Source organism: Herpailurus yagouaroundi, unplaced genomic scaffold (genome assembly GCF_014898765.1).
Source record: "Herpailurus yagouaroundi ecotype Mexico unplaced genomic scaffold, PumYag 217, whole genome shotgun sequence".
In the NCBI taxonomy this organism is placed as follows: Eukaryota; Metazoa; Chordata; class Mammalia; order Carnivora; family Felidae; genus Herpailurus; species Herpailurus yagouaroundi.
This window is the reverse complement of record NW_024412448.1, coordinates 3,479,250-3,496,373: the sequence shown is the minus strand read 5'-3', so window position 1 is coordinate 3,496,373 and position 17,124 is coordinate 3,479,250. Positions and strand designations below refer to the sequence as shown.

General features: G+C 63.0%; 1 protein-coding gene and 1 long non-coding RNA gene across 8 annotated transcripts in view; one reads left to right on the top strand and one right to left on the bottom strand.

The window, feature by feature from the left end:
• The window catches only part of RBFOX3 (RNA binding fox-1 homolog 3), a 464,942-nt gene that overhangs the window by 423,758 nt on the left and 24,060 nt on the right, over positions 1-17,124 (top strand). The window lies entirely within an intron of this gene.
• LOC121018010 (uncharacterized) lies at positions 12,052-16,032 on the bottom strand. Its single transcript, XR_005784992.1, has 3 exons — positions 15,388-16,032; positions 14,655-15,238; positions 12,052-12,604 (listed from the first exon to the last, which is right to left on the bottom strand). It is a non-coding gene; the product is annotated as an uncharacterized LOC121018010 (long non-coding RNA).

The following is a 17,124-nucleotide window of genomic DNA, read 5'->3' as shown; positions in this document are numbered from 1 at the left end:
CAGGATGGCAACATGTCCGAGAGGAAACCCCAGGCTGTGGCCGGGCCCACCCAGCAGTGGCTAGGAAGTGGGGAAGACATCAGTCACTGGGAGAAGGCAAAAGAGGCACCTGAGACCCAGTTCGTAGGACACCCCCCCCCCCCCCCAGGACAGCACAGTTAAAGGCCAGAGTCCCGGGTGACCCAGATGCTGCGCCCACAGGCCAGGGTGAGCTCTAGGCAGCCTGTGCAGGGCAGAGGCCAGCGTGCACAGAGAGCAGGGTAAGCTCAGCGCAGGTCAGGTGAGGGTCCCTTCTCGCGGATGTGGGGCTCTCCACGGCACAGACGGAGCAACCCCGCCCCAGGGGCCCGAGTGCACCTCAGAGCCCCCTTCGCCCCCGGAAGACAAAGTTGGGAGAATTGTGTCCTCTTTCGCCCACTGGCGGTGGGAGGTGTGCAGGCGAGAGTATGGGGACCGGACCCCTTCGCTCCAGGTCGTGCCCCATGCCCCCCCCCCCCGTCCCGTGTCCACCTCCTGTGTCGTGTTGTCCCCGGGACTGGACTCTGTGAAACATCAGGAAGGGCCCGGTGCAGGGGTGCCGGGGAGGGGGCAGCCCTCCCTGGGACCCTCTCGTCTCCCATCCTCAGGCCTGCCCCTCCCCCAGGGAGCCCAGACCCCGACACCCCGCCCCCACTTCGTGAGAGCCCCAGGCGTGAGTCACCCCCCACCTCGGGCCAGTGTGCGTGGAGAAGCAGGCTCTCCGCCAGCCCCCTCCCCACCCGCTCGAGGCCACCTTGCCCTCAGAAGCCCACCGCAGTGAGGTTACGTCCCCAGCGAGGGGCGATCCCCTGGCCTGGTCAGCCCTGCTGTGGTCAGCAGGGTGGGGAAGGGGCATCCACAGCGAAGGGGCACCTTCGAATAGAAATCCCATCAGTGTTCAGCCATGGGCAACAGGGCCGGTTCAAAGAATACATTCAATTAAAAATTGATTTTTCAGTGTGATCTCAGTCATAGTGAACCACCGCGAGACCCCGTCCAGCTCCCCGGACAGTGCGGCCCCCACGCCCCGGCCCAGCCCTCCCGGCTCCCTGGCCTCCACTCCCTTCGTGGGGGAGATGACAGAGTCAGGGGGCCGGGGAGGGGCTCACCCTTCACCAAATTTGGGAATAACTACAAAAGAGGTGCACGGGGGGACTTTGTTCAGTGAAGGCATCACCGTGGCAAATCTGTCTTTATTTATGGCACGAGGTTGTGTGTTCCGTGCGGCTCGTTAAAACCTGCGGTATTTAATCCCCCTTGATGCAGACAGTATCTCAAAGCATCGTAAGGTGAAGAACCCTACCGTTTTCCCTTCCGCTCTCCCCACAGACTCAAAGACACCAGGCAAGAGCCTGGGCCCCAGGGGCCCCCCCTTTCTTAGGGGCTCCCTTCTGGCTGGTCCCTGCGATCCTCCTTCTTCCTCTGAGGTCAGGTAGGGGGAGACAGAGCCGGTTCTCCAAAGCTCCCTGGGGCATCTGGGCCGCGGGATTGTTAATAAACACGCTCATTTTCTGCAGCTCGGCTCAGAGTTTGGGGCCCTCAGGTGACACAGCACTGTGCTGTCCACTTACCTGCATTAACACAACCTGCCCAGGCTCTGTTCCCATACCTGTCTTACAACAAGGAAACAGAAGCCAGGAGCAGCGAGGGACCCTCAGCTACACAGGACTGCTGGACACAGGGGCATGACTATGTTTTCTATATGTTTATTAAATATTTATACGGAAATATGTATTTTACATTTGCATACATTTGGACCTCAGAATGCCCAGCCCTCCTGTTTGTTCTTCCTTCCTGACCCCCACCTACTGGTTTGCTGTGTGACCTCAGGCCCCATACTCACCATCTCTGAGTGTCTGTAAAAAGAAACCCAACCCTGGCTGCTTGTGATGTGATTGCAAGTTCAGAATCAGAGGCTCCGGGAGACACCCTTTTGGCCCCCCAGGCAGGTCCCTTGCCTGTGCTCCAGCCTGTGGCCTCCTTGGCTCTGCTCTCCAGGTGACTCCTGGGGGCAGACGGGGCTCCCAGCTGGCCACAGCTTTCTGCGCTTAAGCCTTCAATGGCCCTGACTCCAGCTTCCCTGGCTTGCTTGGGTTTTTCGTTTTGTTACGATTCTCGTTAACACCAGTGGAAGATGCGTCTCATTCTCCTTACGTGTCACTAAAGAACAGAGTGTCTGTCCCCTCCCAAGCCTACCCAGCCCCCCAGTGGTCGCTATTCTGGGGACTCACAGTCTCATCCTGTCTTGCCAGGCCCCTGTTTTTGTCTGCATTCACGGCTGATTTGAGCCACCCTGCCGGGCCCTGGGGTCCCCCACACCCCGAGTTCAGAGCTACGTCCCAGCTGGATGCGGCTGGGCACCAGGAAGTGTCCAGGGCCTGACTCACTCCAGAACCCTTCCTTCACTGCCTTGGTCCCTCCCTCTGTCCTCCTGGCCCTCAGCATGGTTGCAGCTCCTACTACCCAGGAGGTGGGGGGTCCTGGGGTCCTGTATCACTCAGCTAAAGGCCCTCAGCATTGCCTAGAAGGACCCTTTGCCAGCCATGGCCAGCCGCCCCCAGCCCCACTCAGCATGGTGTCTGTCTGTGGTTCCCCAAGACCCCTGCCTTGGGTAGGCCTTGGGCGGGAAAAGAATTCTGGGTCAGGGCAGTGTGGGAGACAGCAGGTTCTACGCAATTAAACACATCAGTTAAACGCGTCTCTTTCCCACTGCGGCCTCCTCTAGAACATTCCAGAAGCCTAAAGTTCCATAGCACACGACCTGGAAAGTGCTGGTCCAGGGAAAATGGCGTGGGCTGGGGGTGGGCTGGTGTCTGCTGCACTGTGCCTCTGGGAGCTGTGGGACCTCAGCCCTGCCTCTTTGAGCCTCAGTTTCCCCATCTGCAAAAAGGAGGATGGTAATATTCCCAGGGCCGTTGTGAGCTTTACAGCTGAGGTAGGTGAACGTGCACCACCGATGGTGCACACGGGCATCTGGAAACAGACGCGTGGCTGGCACCCAGCTGGCAGATAGGCTCCACGCTGGCTCTGGGGGTTCCTGGGGAAGCCGCGGGAGGGGCTTGGCATGGCTTTGCTTGGGCTTCACCCTCCAGGGCCGGCGCCTGGGGCTCAGAGAGGTGGGATGAGACTGGCCCTGGGCACAGAGACGGGAGGCCCTGCCGTGCGTAACCCAGATGACACCCCAGCCCGTTTCCTCGTCTGAGAAATAGAGACATGCCTCTCGGGGGTGGTGAGGAACCTACTAAGATAACGGGCGGGAAGGTTCTGGTAGGCGGACGACCTGTGTGTGGCCATCAGAGCCGGGTGGCCAGCGCCGTCCTCGAGGATGCCAGGACCCTCCAGGACAGAGAAGCCTGGCAGGGGCACGGAACTTGGAGAGCGTGCCGGGGACCCTGGCAGAGCTGCGCTCAGAGCCTGCCCTGTCCCTTGCCAGCAGGGGGACCGTGGCACTTTATTCAGCTTCCTTATCAGTATCATGGGGATAGTGACACCCACCTTGTGCAGCTGGAATGATGAGTCGGTAAGACATCCTCGCCAGATACAGGCAGTGTGACTCCCCCCCCCTGCCGGGGCATGTCTCTGCAGCGCTCCATCCTGCCCTGGCCACAGCCTCTCCAGGCTGGCACGTGGTCCCAGGGGTCCCCTCTGCACCTGTGGGAACGTCTGCTTCTCTCAGCTGGTGGTCAGGACCAGGTCCTGGTCCTAAAGAAGTGCCCTGTCCTGTCCCACCTGTAGAGGAGTCGGAAGGACGGGCTGTCCCCCCTCCCTGGCTGTTCGCCCCCCTCCCTGGCTGTGGCACAGTGGCCCCTGACTGCCCAGCCTCGTGGGTGTGGAGTCCAGCGTCCTCGTCAGCAGCAGAAGATAAATGTTTTTAATTCAAAGAGCTTTTCATGAGCCAATGAAAGGGAGTAAATCATCCTTCTGGGCCCCGAAGCCCAGAGCTGGCGCCTGGTCACAGTGGGGTAGGCAGCCAGGCAGGGCCACTTGGACAAACGGTGGACCCGGGGACGTGGTCCTCTGGTGCGCCGGGCACCCCAGCTGGCTCTTCTCCCGTGGCGGGGCGGGAGGGGTCGTCCTGACACCTGCTCGCTAGGGTTTGGGTGCGCGTGCAGTGGTGTGGGAGACGTGAACGTGGACGTGTGTGTGATCGGTGAGGTGCGTGTGCCGTGTGTGTGCGCCACCCAGGTGTGTGACACACTCGCACGGGGTGCTCAGGTGCACGCGTGTGCAGGCGCCGCCGCCCGTGGGAGCGCGAACCGCCGGGTGCCCGCGTGGCTGTGCCCGCGGCAGTGGGGGGGTGCGGGGCTGTGCCCCCAGCCGCGTGTGCGAGCACGCATGTGCACGCGGCTTCTGGAGAAGAAATGTTTAAAGATGGAGTTGTCAGCCCCGAGTTGACAGGCGCAATCAGCAAAGTGCAGCGTCGGCAGGAACGGCCGCGCTCCCTCAATTACCCGGGAGGAAACGGCCCCTCTTGTGCTGAGGAGGCAGAGTGTGGCTGGAATAAAGCAAGTGAAGCAGACCCAAAAACTTCATTAATTAAAGAAACTCATTAATGAGGGACATTTAATCAGCCGAAGATTGGATCCAGGCTTGCCTCTTCCATGAGCCAGGCGCCAAACGGGAAGAGAAGCCGGCCTGCCTCCTCCGCCCGCCCGCGCCCTCCCCTGCGCGCCCCGGGGGCCGGGCCAGGCGCCAGCAGCAAGGCGGGACCGCTTCTGGGGACAGCCTGCGCCCGGGCAGGTGGACCAGGGACCGCGACGCATGTGCGTGGGTGGGTGGGTGCTGTATGCACGGTCCCCTGGACGCATGGTCACGCCACGGGGATGGCATTCGGGGGTCAGAGGCGCTGACCCGAGGGTGGTCTTGCCCCCGCCTGGCGACATCTTCAGTTGTCACTACTGGGCAGCATCTCGGTTGGGGGGTGGGGGGGAGCACAGGGATGCTGTTAAACATTCTGGGGCACCCAGGACGGCCCCACAGCAGAGGGCACCAGCAATGCCAGGGCTGAGAAGCCGTGCTCCCGGCTGTGCGGGAGATGTGCCTGGGGAGTAGGGGTGCGTGCAGCTGTGGGCATGGGTACGGTGTGTGCACGAGGGAGAGTGGGCGCGGCCATGGATGGGTCTCCCTGGCCTGACCGCCGGCACGCAGAACAGGGCACGTGGCACCTGTGGGGACGTGAGGGGACGGAGGGGCAGGGTTCGGAGGCCTGGGGCTGGGCATACAGGGCCCAGGCCGCTCAAGGCCATCCCAGGGCCCCTGGGAGAGTCCCTGAGTTGAAGTGTGTGTAGAGAATCGTGCCCTGGGGGTCAGGGCTATGGGGAGAATGGCCCTGGCCTGGGGCAGCTGTGTCCCGGGAAGCACCTGACTCACAGGGCACCACTCTCGGGTGACAGCACTGTGGGCACTGTCCCCGCAGGTTCCCCACGTCCAGCTGCCCGGTGAACAGAGCTTGAGTAAGAGAGGCAGAGGCCTGGGACACATTGAGCTGCGCTGGGCGGCCCTGTCACGGGGCTGTGGGCAGAACAGGTGCTCAGAGGTGCAAACAGGTGAAGGGGAGATGCTGCCCCCGAGGGCCTGGACGGTGGACCACGATGTGCCACCCACGCACCCACGACCTCAGGGAGTCAGGGCCCTGGAGGCCTCCGGTCCTCCTCTGGATGTGCCAAGGGTCCCCACCTCGCCGTCTACAGGGTCAGGTGGGGTCACACCCACGTAATTCTCAGAAGAGGACACTCAGAGTCCCTCCCGAATCTGGAGGAATCCCTGCTGCCTCCTCGGGCTCTGCCCCCTTTTCCTCGAGGGTGGCCTGGGACTCACGAGCAAGCCCCCTACCCTATGCTCTTCCCTGGGCACCTGTTCCAGACCTACTCTGTTCTGGCAGAGCTGGTGCCCGCCCACAGCCGCTGCCAAGCAAGTGGCTGCCCAGACCCAGGGGGTGGGAGTGCCCCCTCCCCAGCTCCGGGTCACCAGGACCCAGACCTCGCGTCTCTAGGGGAAACAGCGCCTCCGGCAGAGCACAGGACTCGTCCAGGGTCCGCTCCGCCGTGTGCTGGCCTGGAAACTCCTCCCTGCTCTGCAGAGCATCAGCTCAGGCCAGCAGACCCCAGCTGGGGACCAGCAGGCCCAGCAGGTCGGGCTCGAGCTCGGTCAGGGCACCGACACAGACTGAGGGTCCCTTCTGTGGGACGTGTGGGGTTTGTGATGCGCAGTGGCGATTCTCCTGGGTCACGGATTCTGAGTCGGCAGTGCAGGAGGGTGAGAATCTGCATTCGTAACTGCTCCAGGCCACGCGACGCTGCTGGTCTGCTGACGTCACTTCCAGGACCTCCCTGTGTCCAGCCGTAAAGAGCCACATAACCTGCCGTGTGTGGCCACACGTGACCAGGCACGAGCCCCCACGGGTTCTGTCCCCACCACATCCCCCCTCCCGGAGACACTGCACTGACCCCCAACTCCCACACGTCGCCATGGAAGAAGGGTCACGATGCGAATTACCCCAACCGCGGATGAACCACAATCCTCAAACGAGACCCCCGGCGTGTGTTTGACTGCGGGGCGTATTATGTAATCTTTGTTGCCAGGAAATTTACCTTCCTAATTACATTTTGCCAATTTTCATTTGAGTCTGCCTTCCCCGAGCTCACAGAAGCTAGGAGAAGGGCACGTGGGAGGGCGAGGGGGGTGTCTAGGACCCGAGGCCACTGGGCACAGACCCTGGGCTACACCCAAGGAAGGGTCTTGCCCACCACCCCCTCCCGGCCACCCACCCACCCTCCATCCACACCCCCACCTGCCCACCTCATGTCTGGGCCACCGTGCTTAATATCCTGTTCCACTGGCTAGATGAAGACCACGGGCCATTAATAATGCTAATGTCGCTTAATGAATATGCAGGGAACAGGCACAGGGATGCCGCTGTGGATGCAGAGGGCTGTCCCTAGGGGCGCAGAGCCAGATGCCCCGCACTGTCAAGGGGAGTGGCCCGGGGACCGCTCGCAGACACTTGTTAATGTGTTCTCGGTGGGGGGGGCGGGGGGGGGTTGTCGGTGGTCCTCCTTCTGGGGGTCACCTTGTCAACTGTCCTATAGGTTTGTCTTCACGAGGCCCCGGCAGGGAGCTTTGGCCCAGACAGTGTTCTCTCCACCCCACTGAGTAGGAGCCTGGTGTCCGCTGAGAGTGGAGATCACGGGGTTAGGCTTGGAAGGCTTCCCAGAGGAGGTGTTTGAACGCTTGGAGGACAGGGGTGTAGGGTGCTCACCCACTGTTCTCACCAGTGAAACGGGGAGGAACAGCGGACACAGCACCTTCTTGGGGCCTGCACACCACCTTTTAGTAGCTGTTTTTGTCCCTACACGTGTGCAGTCCGAAGAGGGTCCCTGTGCCCAGAAGGCTTTGCTCTCCCAGTGCCTGGTGGGGGCGGAAGGGGGAGGCTCCGCGAAGGTGACGGACGGTACCCCCCAGTTCTGCCGCCAGCAGCCCTGGCATGCCTGGCGATCTGGCCTCACGCACGGTCTCCTGTAGACCGAGAGACGACCCCCCCCCCCACCTGTCCCCACGGGGGAGCACCCGGCGCCTGTAGATGGTTCTTCGTGGCGCATGCCCACACACGTACACACACAAAGCTGCGGGTTCAGAGCACAGCAGAGCCCCGGGGGCGTGCGTGAAGTCGGGTAAAGACCACTGCTCGCTGGGGGCAGTCTCTCAGCTCCCTGGCTGACACCCGCGGCAGTGCTCGGGCCCCCACTGCCTGCCCTCCCGCGGAGACCCCACCTGGGCTTGGTGCCCGAGGCAGACCCCAGCCTGGGCGGTCCCTGCCCAGCCCAGCAGCCCCGAGGTCTGCACAGACCCAGGAGTTGGGACCGGTGGGTGGTGTTTCCTTCTGACTTGATGGACAATCCGGGGTGAACCTGCTTCCCAGCAACCCCCCCCCCCTCCACCCACCTCTCGCTCTCCGCTTTCCAAGCCCCATCAGCCAGACGTCTCCTCACTGATTTCCCCAGGCAGGAGGGGAGCCTGGTGGAGGTGTAGCTGAGGGGAGAAGGGATTTACGGAGCCACATTATTTATGATTTGTATGCAGTGGGCTTGGAGGGAATTACGGCTTAATCGCGCGAAAATCCGTCCCCTCGCCTGGGGCTTTTCCGCCGAGCGGGTTGGGGCTGAGACTGGGCTGAGTGGCTGCGGGCTCTGGCTGCGGGGCCAGCTCCGTTCCAGGGGGTGGAGGTGTGGCACCTCTTGGCCCCATCGGGGGTCCATCAGGACCAGAAGTTCTCAGTTTCTTGTTCTTGGAACCCCTGAGCATCTGGTGAGGCACTGGGACCCCTCGTCACAAGATGGTCTCACACGCCTACGGCACACGGGTTTACAAGGAAAACTCTTCGTTGAAATACACTTAGCAAAAGAGAGAAGACCGTGACGCCCTGTCCGCGGCCTCTTTTCTGCCGCGTCAGATGAGCAGGCCCAGGGCCGGGTGTGCTCACCACCCTAGCTGCTGGAGTTGGGGTGAGCACAGGGATCACCACTGGCGTGTCTGCGGCACACCGGGAAGGACCTGCGGTTTCTGCCGGTGGCGGCCAGGTTCTCGGGCGGTGCTCACGGCCTGGGCCTGCAGCCCCACTTGTGGGTGGGGCCGTGCCCGCGGCTCAGCGGGGAGACGGGAGGCTGGTGGGGTACTTTTCTGTCCACGAGAGCAGGTGCCCCGGACAGCACGCGGGGCGCGCCCGGCACACTCACAGGGCACACGGAGCTTGCACTGAGCGCACACACACGGCAAGGGGCACACGGGGCACCCTCGGAGCTGCTTTGCAGACGCCAGGCTGGCCCGGCCGCATCCTGCTCCGGCACTGCGTTCGCTCTGGCCGGCACCACCAGCTTTCGTGGCGAAGGCGCAGAAACTGGGCCATGGCGGGGAGACTAGAACAAAAGTCTCCAGGCCTCCCGGCCTCGGAGGCAGGGTGCCCAGGATGCCTCGGGGGGTGGGGGGCACCGGCGCTCGTGCTGAGGGCTCATCGGGAATCCAGGCTGGGCCCCCACGTAAGCCTCATGTGTTCTGTGTGGTTGGGGGTAGGGCTCCTCACTCAGACCTCGCAGGTTACGGGGTGACTTGGCCCCATCGCCCACCTGCAGCCTCCAAAGCGCCAGTGAGGCAGAGGCTTGAGGCCCTACTGGGAAACGAGGGGCTGCGGACACAGGACGAGGAGACACAAATGGGGGGGGGGGAGACCCGTGATTCTGGTGGAGTGGAGGGCAGGTGGAGGGGCCAGCAGGAACGCAGCGAGGCCCGCGCCGAGTCGCCCAGGGGCGTAGCCGGGCTCCAGGTTGTAAACTTGCCAGTGCGTCAGGGTCCTGCCCATCTGGGGGGGCTCTGCCTGCCTTTCCCCCGAAGTCTCTCCCGGTCCCGGGGGCGGGAGCAGACACACGGTGCGCCCTGCGCGTTCTGGGGCATTGGGGCGGCCTGGGCACCAGACCCCTCGCAGAGAAGGAAGGAAGAAAGGAGGAGAGGCCGCCGAGAGCCAGCCTAACGGTCCCTGAATGCGGTAACGTGGAGTATGATGCGCCGTCCGACAGCCCTAATTAATAAAAGACACGAAAGCAGTTGCCAGGGCACAGACGGGTTGGATGGAGCGGTGGGGGGAGCGGTTGCTCAGGTGGATTCGTGCCCCCAGCCTCCCACCCAGCAAGCAGCGCTGCCCCCCCCCTTTCTCCCTGGCCCGCCGACCACTGGTCTCCCAGCAGCCCCTGCCCCAGCCCTGCGCAGAGCCCCGTCACACGTAGCACCGTGTCCCTGGCCCTCCCACACCTCCTCTTGCTCAGACCAGGGAGGTGAATCGGGAGCCCGACAGGGGCGGCCCCCTCTCCCGCCCCAGGGTCTCTGGAGTCGTCCCCGCAAGCCCCGCGTTCAGACGCTTCTTGCTGGTAGTTTTCCACCACGGAAACCGTAGACGCCACAGAGCAGGGCTCCCCCCCCCCCCCCCACCACACGCACCCACCACAGAGCCAGTAGCTAAGACCGAGGTGGGGACGGGAGGGCCCGCGGCTGAGCCCTCTGAGCACCAGAGGGAAGCGTCCAGCCCACAGGTGGGCTCTCAGGACGGGCTCAGGAAACCTGGCTGGTGGCTCGGTTAGAATGGTGTCTGCGAAGCAGGATCAGCGAGCGGCAGAACAGGCCTCCCGAGTCTTGGGACGGGGAACGAGCACCACGGGCCTTCGACCCTCTTCCAGGCAGTGGGTGGAGGGCACACCCCCTTCTGCTCCTACTCAGACGACAGTCCGTGCCCTGCCCGGCAGCATCCAGTGGCTCCGAGTCAGCCGGGCCTGGGCCCGGATCCCAGCTCTGCCACGTGCTGGCTGTGCGCACGCGGGCAGGCAACTTCTGGAGGAGGCCAGCTCACAGGTCGTCTGACCGTCACACGAAATAGCACATTGTTACTCCTGAGCCCAGTGCCGGGCTCTCGAAAACCCTCGACCAGTGGCTGTCACTCCCACAATCCCCCGCGTTACTGAGCATTTACTAAGCACTTGCTGTGTGCCTGAACTGTGTCAGGGGCTCACTTCCTCGTGAAGAGCTCTGGCCCTCAGGGCTCTCCTGGTCTGGAGCTCCACACCCTCCCCCCAACCCGTACCACGGAGATTCTAGAACGTTCTAGAATAGAATTCTAGAACGTTCTAGAATAGAATTCTAGAATGCTAAGGCATCACCCTGCCCATCCAGGTTGCCCGTTCTGTGATAGCAGCCCAGCTGTGCCCTGAGGCGTGCCCCAGCACGTCCTGCTTAGACAACCCTCACCCCGAAGTCTCTGGCCTTAAGGTGCTCACCAGCAAGGACTCCCTACCACTGCCTCCCACCGCACACCTCTGGAATAACATCTTGAACTTGGGGAGGGAGGCATGAGCGTGTCCAGGAGCGAAGCCTCTGCTGTGAATATGCTGGATGGGGTGCAAGGGGGCCTGGTGAGGTCTCGGCAGGAGATGGGGGCTGGGCCTGCCCCCCAGGGCTCCCAGGCTCACCCTCTCACTGCTAGGACCCGGCTTTCCCGGGGTGCCTGGGCTGGCTGGAGTGCCTCTGTTCCCGCCTGGCAAGGATGCTCTCCTGCCACTGCTTGAGCCCCAAAAGTTGGGGTCAGAAGCCCGTGAGCCATGAAGATGGCCTGTTTTGGGCTAAGGATTGCAACTGAGTCAGAGGGCAAGAACCTGCGAGGGAGAAAGCCATGTGCTGCGGCTGTCCACCCCCTTGGCCCCCGTGCCAGTGACCCCGGCTGAATCCTGGAGCAGCCCCTTCTTTCTCTCTGGGATCGCTGTTGGGACTGTTTATTTCCATTTCTGTGCCCCCCACCGCCATGTGCGTGGGGAGCCCCTCTGTGAGTCACCAGCCGCCTCCGGGCCAGGCCCCTGCTCTCAGTTGGTGGCCCAGGATGGGAAGGTTAACTTGAGCCAACCGCCATGGAGACGCTAATTGGCTGCCCCTGAAAATCACATCATGTATTTCAAATTTAGCTAATGCCCAGGGGGCCTCCACAGGGGTGTCTGCTCCCGGAGACGGGCCGTGCTCACTGGTGCGCCCCAGGCACCCAGAACCTGGCAGCCGGTGGGTCCTCGTGCGTATCCGGCAGTGGTGTTCCTGCTCTCCATAGCTCACCCTCCCGCCCCGCCTGCACTCACCACCTCCCCGCTGCCGACTTCCTCCCCAGCCGAGCGGGTAGAACATCCTCCAAGGTCCCTTTCTGAGATCCCGGTTGTCCCTGGAGGCAGGGCCAGGCTCCACCATCCTTGGAAATATCCAGAAAAGCAGATACTCCTGCCCAGCGCTCTTTGAATCACAGCAGGACCTCTCTGCCAGAGCCAAGCATCATGGTGGCAGGAATGCTAAAAGAGTCCTGGCGCGGGGGCTTGCCGGGACGAGAGTCAGTGGCCACCTGTCCCCTTGGCGTCATCCTGCACCCGGCTTCGTCCCCGTGCCTTCCCATACTTTTGTCGTCTTTTTCCCCAAAACTTCACTTTCCCGTGATTGGCACATTAAGAAAACAGGAAGGTCCCCTCCGAGAAGACAACGAAATGTGTTAGTGATTTTCCTCTATGCCCTGAGGGACGCTCTTCTCCACCCCTTTCCTGTCTGTCACCCACCCTGAGCGTCCGGATGCTTTCCCACGGTTCATGGCGTTGTCCCGAGTGGTCCCCTTGCTCCGTGACGCTCCCTCCCGTGGCCCCCATACCAGACCCCCCTGCACCTGGGAAAGGGAAGGTGCTGTAGCCGTGGCGACAGTCCAGGACGCCGGCCTGGGTTCAGGCATGGCTGCTTGCCTGCCTTCTCTCACCTGTAAGACGGGAGCAACCAGAGCACGTTCCTGGATGTGCACCGGGAGCAACAGTGGCAGGTGTAGCCGTGTGGATTCTCCGCTCCTTGGAGCGTCAGCCACGGGAGCGTGAGTCCGTGGACTGCAGGGGTGCAGGCCCCGAGGCTGAGCCGGGTGCTGGGTGGAAGTTTCCAGAAGGCAGGTTTCAGCTCAGTGCGTGGAGGAGCTTTCTGGCAGAGCTGTTCCAAGACCGAAGGAGCCTTCGCGTTGGTAGCGAGCAGAACCCAGTGGGGGCGCCTGGCAGGGAGGCGGAGACGGGAGGGTCCCAGTTTGCCCGGCGGGCAGGTTGGGTGTCACCCGCGGTTGGAGATGGGGCCACCGCCTCGTGTGCGTGCCTGGGTTGGGGGCCGGGGGGCGGGGGACACAGGGCCATCCCACCTCCAGGCTGGGAGGTCAGAGCCGTGAGGTCCCCTGGCTCAGTTGTCACTGAAGGCCCCTGGGACTTGGGTGCTACTTCCTGCCTCCCGGAGGCCAGCCCCAGCCTGACTCCTCTCCTCTCTCAGGGGGAGCTGGGGGACGGGCCAGGAGTGCTCACAAAGGACTCTCTGGACAGGTGTCCTCTGGAAACCAGCCCTCCTATTTTCCTGGCCCTGGGAATCGTCCCATGCTGCGTGCCTCTGGATGAGCAGGCTGTGGCCGGGGCTTGGGAAGTTGACGTCTGTCTGTCCCCTTGTGGTTCCAGCCACATGTGCAGAGACATCTCCAAGACCCGGTCCCCTGCCCGCTTCCCCGCTGGCCTCTGCCACGTCCACCTCCACACTGCGAGTGCCCCAGACCTCCTGCTCGCTCGTCACGTGGCCTGTGGCCGCAGGGTCCCCTCTATGAAACGTAGCTTGTGACCCCCAACTCTTAGGTCACCAGGAAGTCACTGAGTTGGCAGGGCCCCAAGGGCAGGCCCTGCTCACCACCGGGATGTGCCCTGGTGCCAGGCAGGCAGTGGAGCTCAGCAGACGCTGGTGACTTGGGGACATATGGTTGTGCGTGGCACGGCTGTGAGGGTGGGGGTCCGACACCTGACGGGCAGGGGGCCGTGGTACAGGGTGGGGTGGGCACGCTACGCCCTAATAGTTTGGTCCACGCCAGGGCCATTCTGCCATTCTGCCTCGCCCCCTCCTCCGCCCTGTCTGGGAGCCAGCTTTGCCCAGGGGTGGAGAAATGGCTCATTGCCCAGCCTGTGCCGCCAGTCTCCCGGCCGCAGCCTGGCCCGCGGGCCCGGGGCCTGCGGCGCCCTCCTTCCTGGGGTGAGGAGTCCAAGAGGCAATTAGCCTGATTGTCCTGGAGGGACTGTGAGCGGAGGAGCCAGAGGGACTGCAGAGAGAAGGTCTGGGAGGCGGGAGGGGGGGGGGCGCCATTGGCTGCTACTGACCCCTTCCCCTTCCCCCAACGACCCTGCTCCCCAAGCATCCCACCAGTCCATCCGTTCACACGCACGGGGACCTTCACCCCAGCAGGACGGGAACGCACCGGCCGGGGGGCCTGGGAATTCAGGCTGGGGCGGAGGATGCTTTGGGCCAGTGGGATGGGCAGAGATACCTGGGGGGACCTTAGCTCTAGATCCTAAAGATGAAGGTTCCTCCCTCCCAGCCCCTGCCTCCAGGCAGACAGGACGCCGTCCTCTTCCACAGACCAAGAGGTAAGGCTGAGCCTGGTGTCACTTAGCAGCTGAGGATCCTGGTGCCACGGGCAGCCCCTCGGGGAGCAGGGCCCAAGACCAGGCAGCTCAGCGGCGAGGCGTCCTCGAGAGGACCCACCTCCCTGTAGAGACGCCCGCCTGGTCCTTCAGCAGAGCACGTCATCAGGATCCAGGAGGGAGTAGCTGGTTCCCTCCCTCGCCGTGGGGAAATTCCACGTGAGACTGTGTCCAGCAGCGTCGGGAGGGTGGACAGAGGGGGAGTGTCGGGGAGCACGCAGGACCCCAGCGCTGACGGTGACCGAGCCGCCGCCACCTCGGGCGGGGGTGAGGAGGGAGGGTCACCCTCCAGAGGAGGTCCAGGCCCCCTTGGCCCAGGTCACAGCCAGCCCGAGACAGCCTCCCGGGGAGGGAGCCAGGGACTAAATACCCTGGAGGCGCTCTCCTCTGGGCGGACACCAGAGGGCACGGGTGCAGCCCACGCTTGTCACCTCTCGGGCGAGGGGAGAGCCAGGCTGGCTGGACAGATGGCGGACCCGAGGTGAAGTCACTCACAGAGCCCCGGCCCCACCCTCAAGGCCAGCCACACGGGACATCTGCTCCCCTCGGCTCCCCTTTGCCAGATGCAGGAACATCGATCTTTCTGGAACTTCGCACCTTCCATCCAGCCTCTGGTAGTGTCTTCTGGGCGTGGCTGGCTCCTGCGGGGCCAGAAGCTCCTCACGGACACAGCCTGCACCTCGTTCCCGTTCAAACGCAGGCTCGGAGGAGGGGCTCCGTAAAGCTGCTCGGGCCGCACTTAACTCTGGCTTTGCAGACGGTCATGCCCGGTACCGCCTCTCTGCCGGGACGTGGGCCCCAGGGTCTTAACAGCCAGCTCTCCGGGGACAGACCCAGCCCTGAAGGGTGGCACTTGCCAGTTCGTGGGGTGTGGATGCTCCCACCCTGGCCGATCTCATGCTGGCAGGGAGAGGTCACCAAACGTGGAGTCGGAAAACGATGTTCCGGGTCGGCACTCGTGCACTCGTGAGCCGGCAGCAGCTGGAAGGGGCGCGTTCCAGCCCAGCACTGGGCAGGCCACCACCCTCCGCCTGCAGACTCGCCTCGGGCCGTCCCCCCCTTGCATCTGGAGTGAGCACACGTGCAGCGGAGGGTGTGGGACGGGAGGGCTCTGTGTGCTCACCTGCTCCAGAACCCCCGGCGGGTGCCCTGGTCTCTGCCTCCGTGCCTCCACTCCCTCTCTGTAAACGTGGCGACCAAAATACCCGCCCCGCAGAATTGAGAACGTGAGATGCGGAGCACGGCCCAGGCTGTCCGCCCCCCACTTTCCCACGGAGCCCGGCCCCCAGGCTTGTTGTGGGGACTCCGTGCAGTGGCACCGGGGACACACTTAGCTCTGTTGGCGACCGCTGTCACGACACGTTCGCTCGTCCGCGAGGTGCGCCTCTGTCACAGTCCTACTGTGTGTCCTCCCGCTCTGGGTGCAGGAGATGATTCGGCAACAGGTGAGGTCTGCCTGGAGACGACGTCCTGGGGCGGGAGGCAGACCGTGCATGATGGCCGCGTCGGGACTCTGAGACAGAGAAGGGCAAAGCCAGGTCAGGGGATGGGGAGTGCAAAGCGGGGGCTTCCCTGAGAACGTGACCCTGAAGGAGGGGAGACCTCCATGGGGTGTGCGGGGAACGGCGTCCTTGCGGAAGGAACAGCCAGTGCAAATTCCTTGAGGCCAGAACTGGATGTTTAAGGGACAGCAGGGACCCTTGTGACCAGCAGAGAACAAGCGAGGACGGTGAAGCAGGACGTGAGGACCCAAGATTCGGGGGTCCACGTCAGGCAGGGCCAACGGGCCACGTCAGAACTCTGGATTTTACTCGGAGAGGACAGACTGTAGGGGCGGGGGCAGAAGCAGGGAGACGGGAACGTCGTGGGGGCCGGACCCAGGTGGGAGCGGTGAGTTGGTCAAGGTGGTTGGGTTCTGGGCACGTGTTGAAGGTGCAGCCGACAGGACTTCCTGCTTGATCGTTTGCAGTGGACAGAAAGGTGTCACCCCAGGTGTAGGGCTGAGCCCTGGCCTGTGGGCAGGGGTGTTTCCTGAGATGCAGAAGACCTCAAGAGGGACAGTTTGATGGGGACCATGGGGAGGGGGAGGTCAAGCTCGACTCGTGCGTATGAGGCGTGCAGACCGCGGAATTGTGGGGAAGAGCCCGGGATGGAGATCGAACTTGGGGTTGGCCCACATACAGCTGCTATTTTAAAATTGAGACTGAGAACTTTGAGGTAGTGAAGATAGCCACAGAAGAGAGGGTCCAGGGACTGGGCTTTGGGGACCTCTAGCGTCTACAGGTTGGGGAGAGGGGAGGAGACAGCAACGCAGATGTAGAAGGAACTTCCAACGAAGCCAGGAAACGAACAGAGTGTGGCTTGACCAGACCGAGAGAGGACAGTGTCTCTGGAGAGAGGACGGTCCGCACCTCCAGTGCTGCTGAGGGATGAGGCCCAGCGAGGCTTTCGGCACGGCAGACGTGGGAACCTTGACGAAGGTGGTTTCGGGAAACGGGGCCGGGAAAGCCAGTTGGGAGTGGGGCTGAGAAAGTGTGGGAGTAAAGGGACTCGGGGCCAGAGGTCCAGGCGGCTCGTTCAAGAGACTCTGTGGGGAAGCAGTGAATCCGGGGTGTAGGCTGACGAGGCTGCGGGGTCCAGGAGGTTCTCCCATTCCGGTCACGGGAGGGATTGTAGTGGGTCACCAGAACCGTGAGCACGTGTTGGTGAGAAGGGCTGGGCTCTAGGATATGAGGCAGGCAGGCCAGCAGGTGAGTGTGGACGTTTATCGCCAAGAGCGAGGGTAGCGGAGAAGGGAGGGTTGAGGAGGGTAAGTCAACTGGTCCCCCAGAGCTGAGCGACAGCTGAGTGGCCATGCCAGGCCTGCTTCTATCAGGAGTCAGTGAACTTAAGTGAATCGTTCAGGGTGATCTTCTGTTTTTCTCCCGCGGTGTGGGCCATGGAGTACAGTGGGCCGAGCTGGATCTTACTGGTTTTATCAGGCTAATGTGATGACACGAGAGAGGAAAAGGGAGTGGGATGATAACTGTCCAGCTACTCATCCATTCACCTGTCCACCCATCCGTCC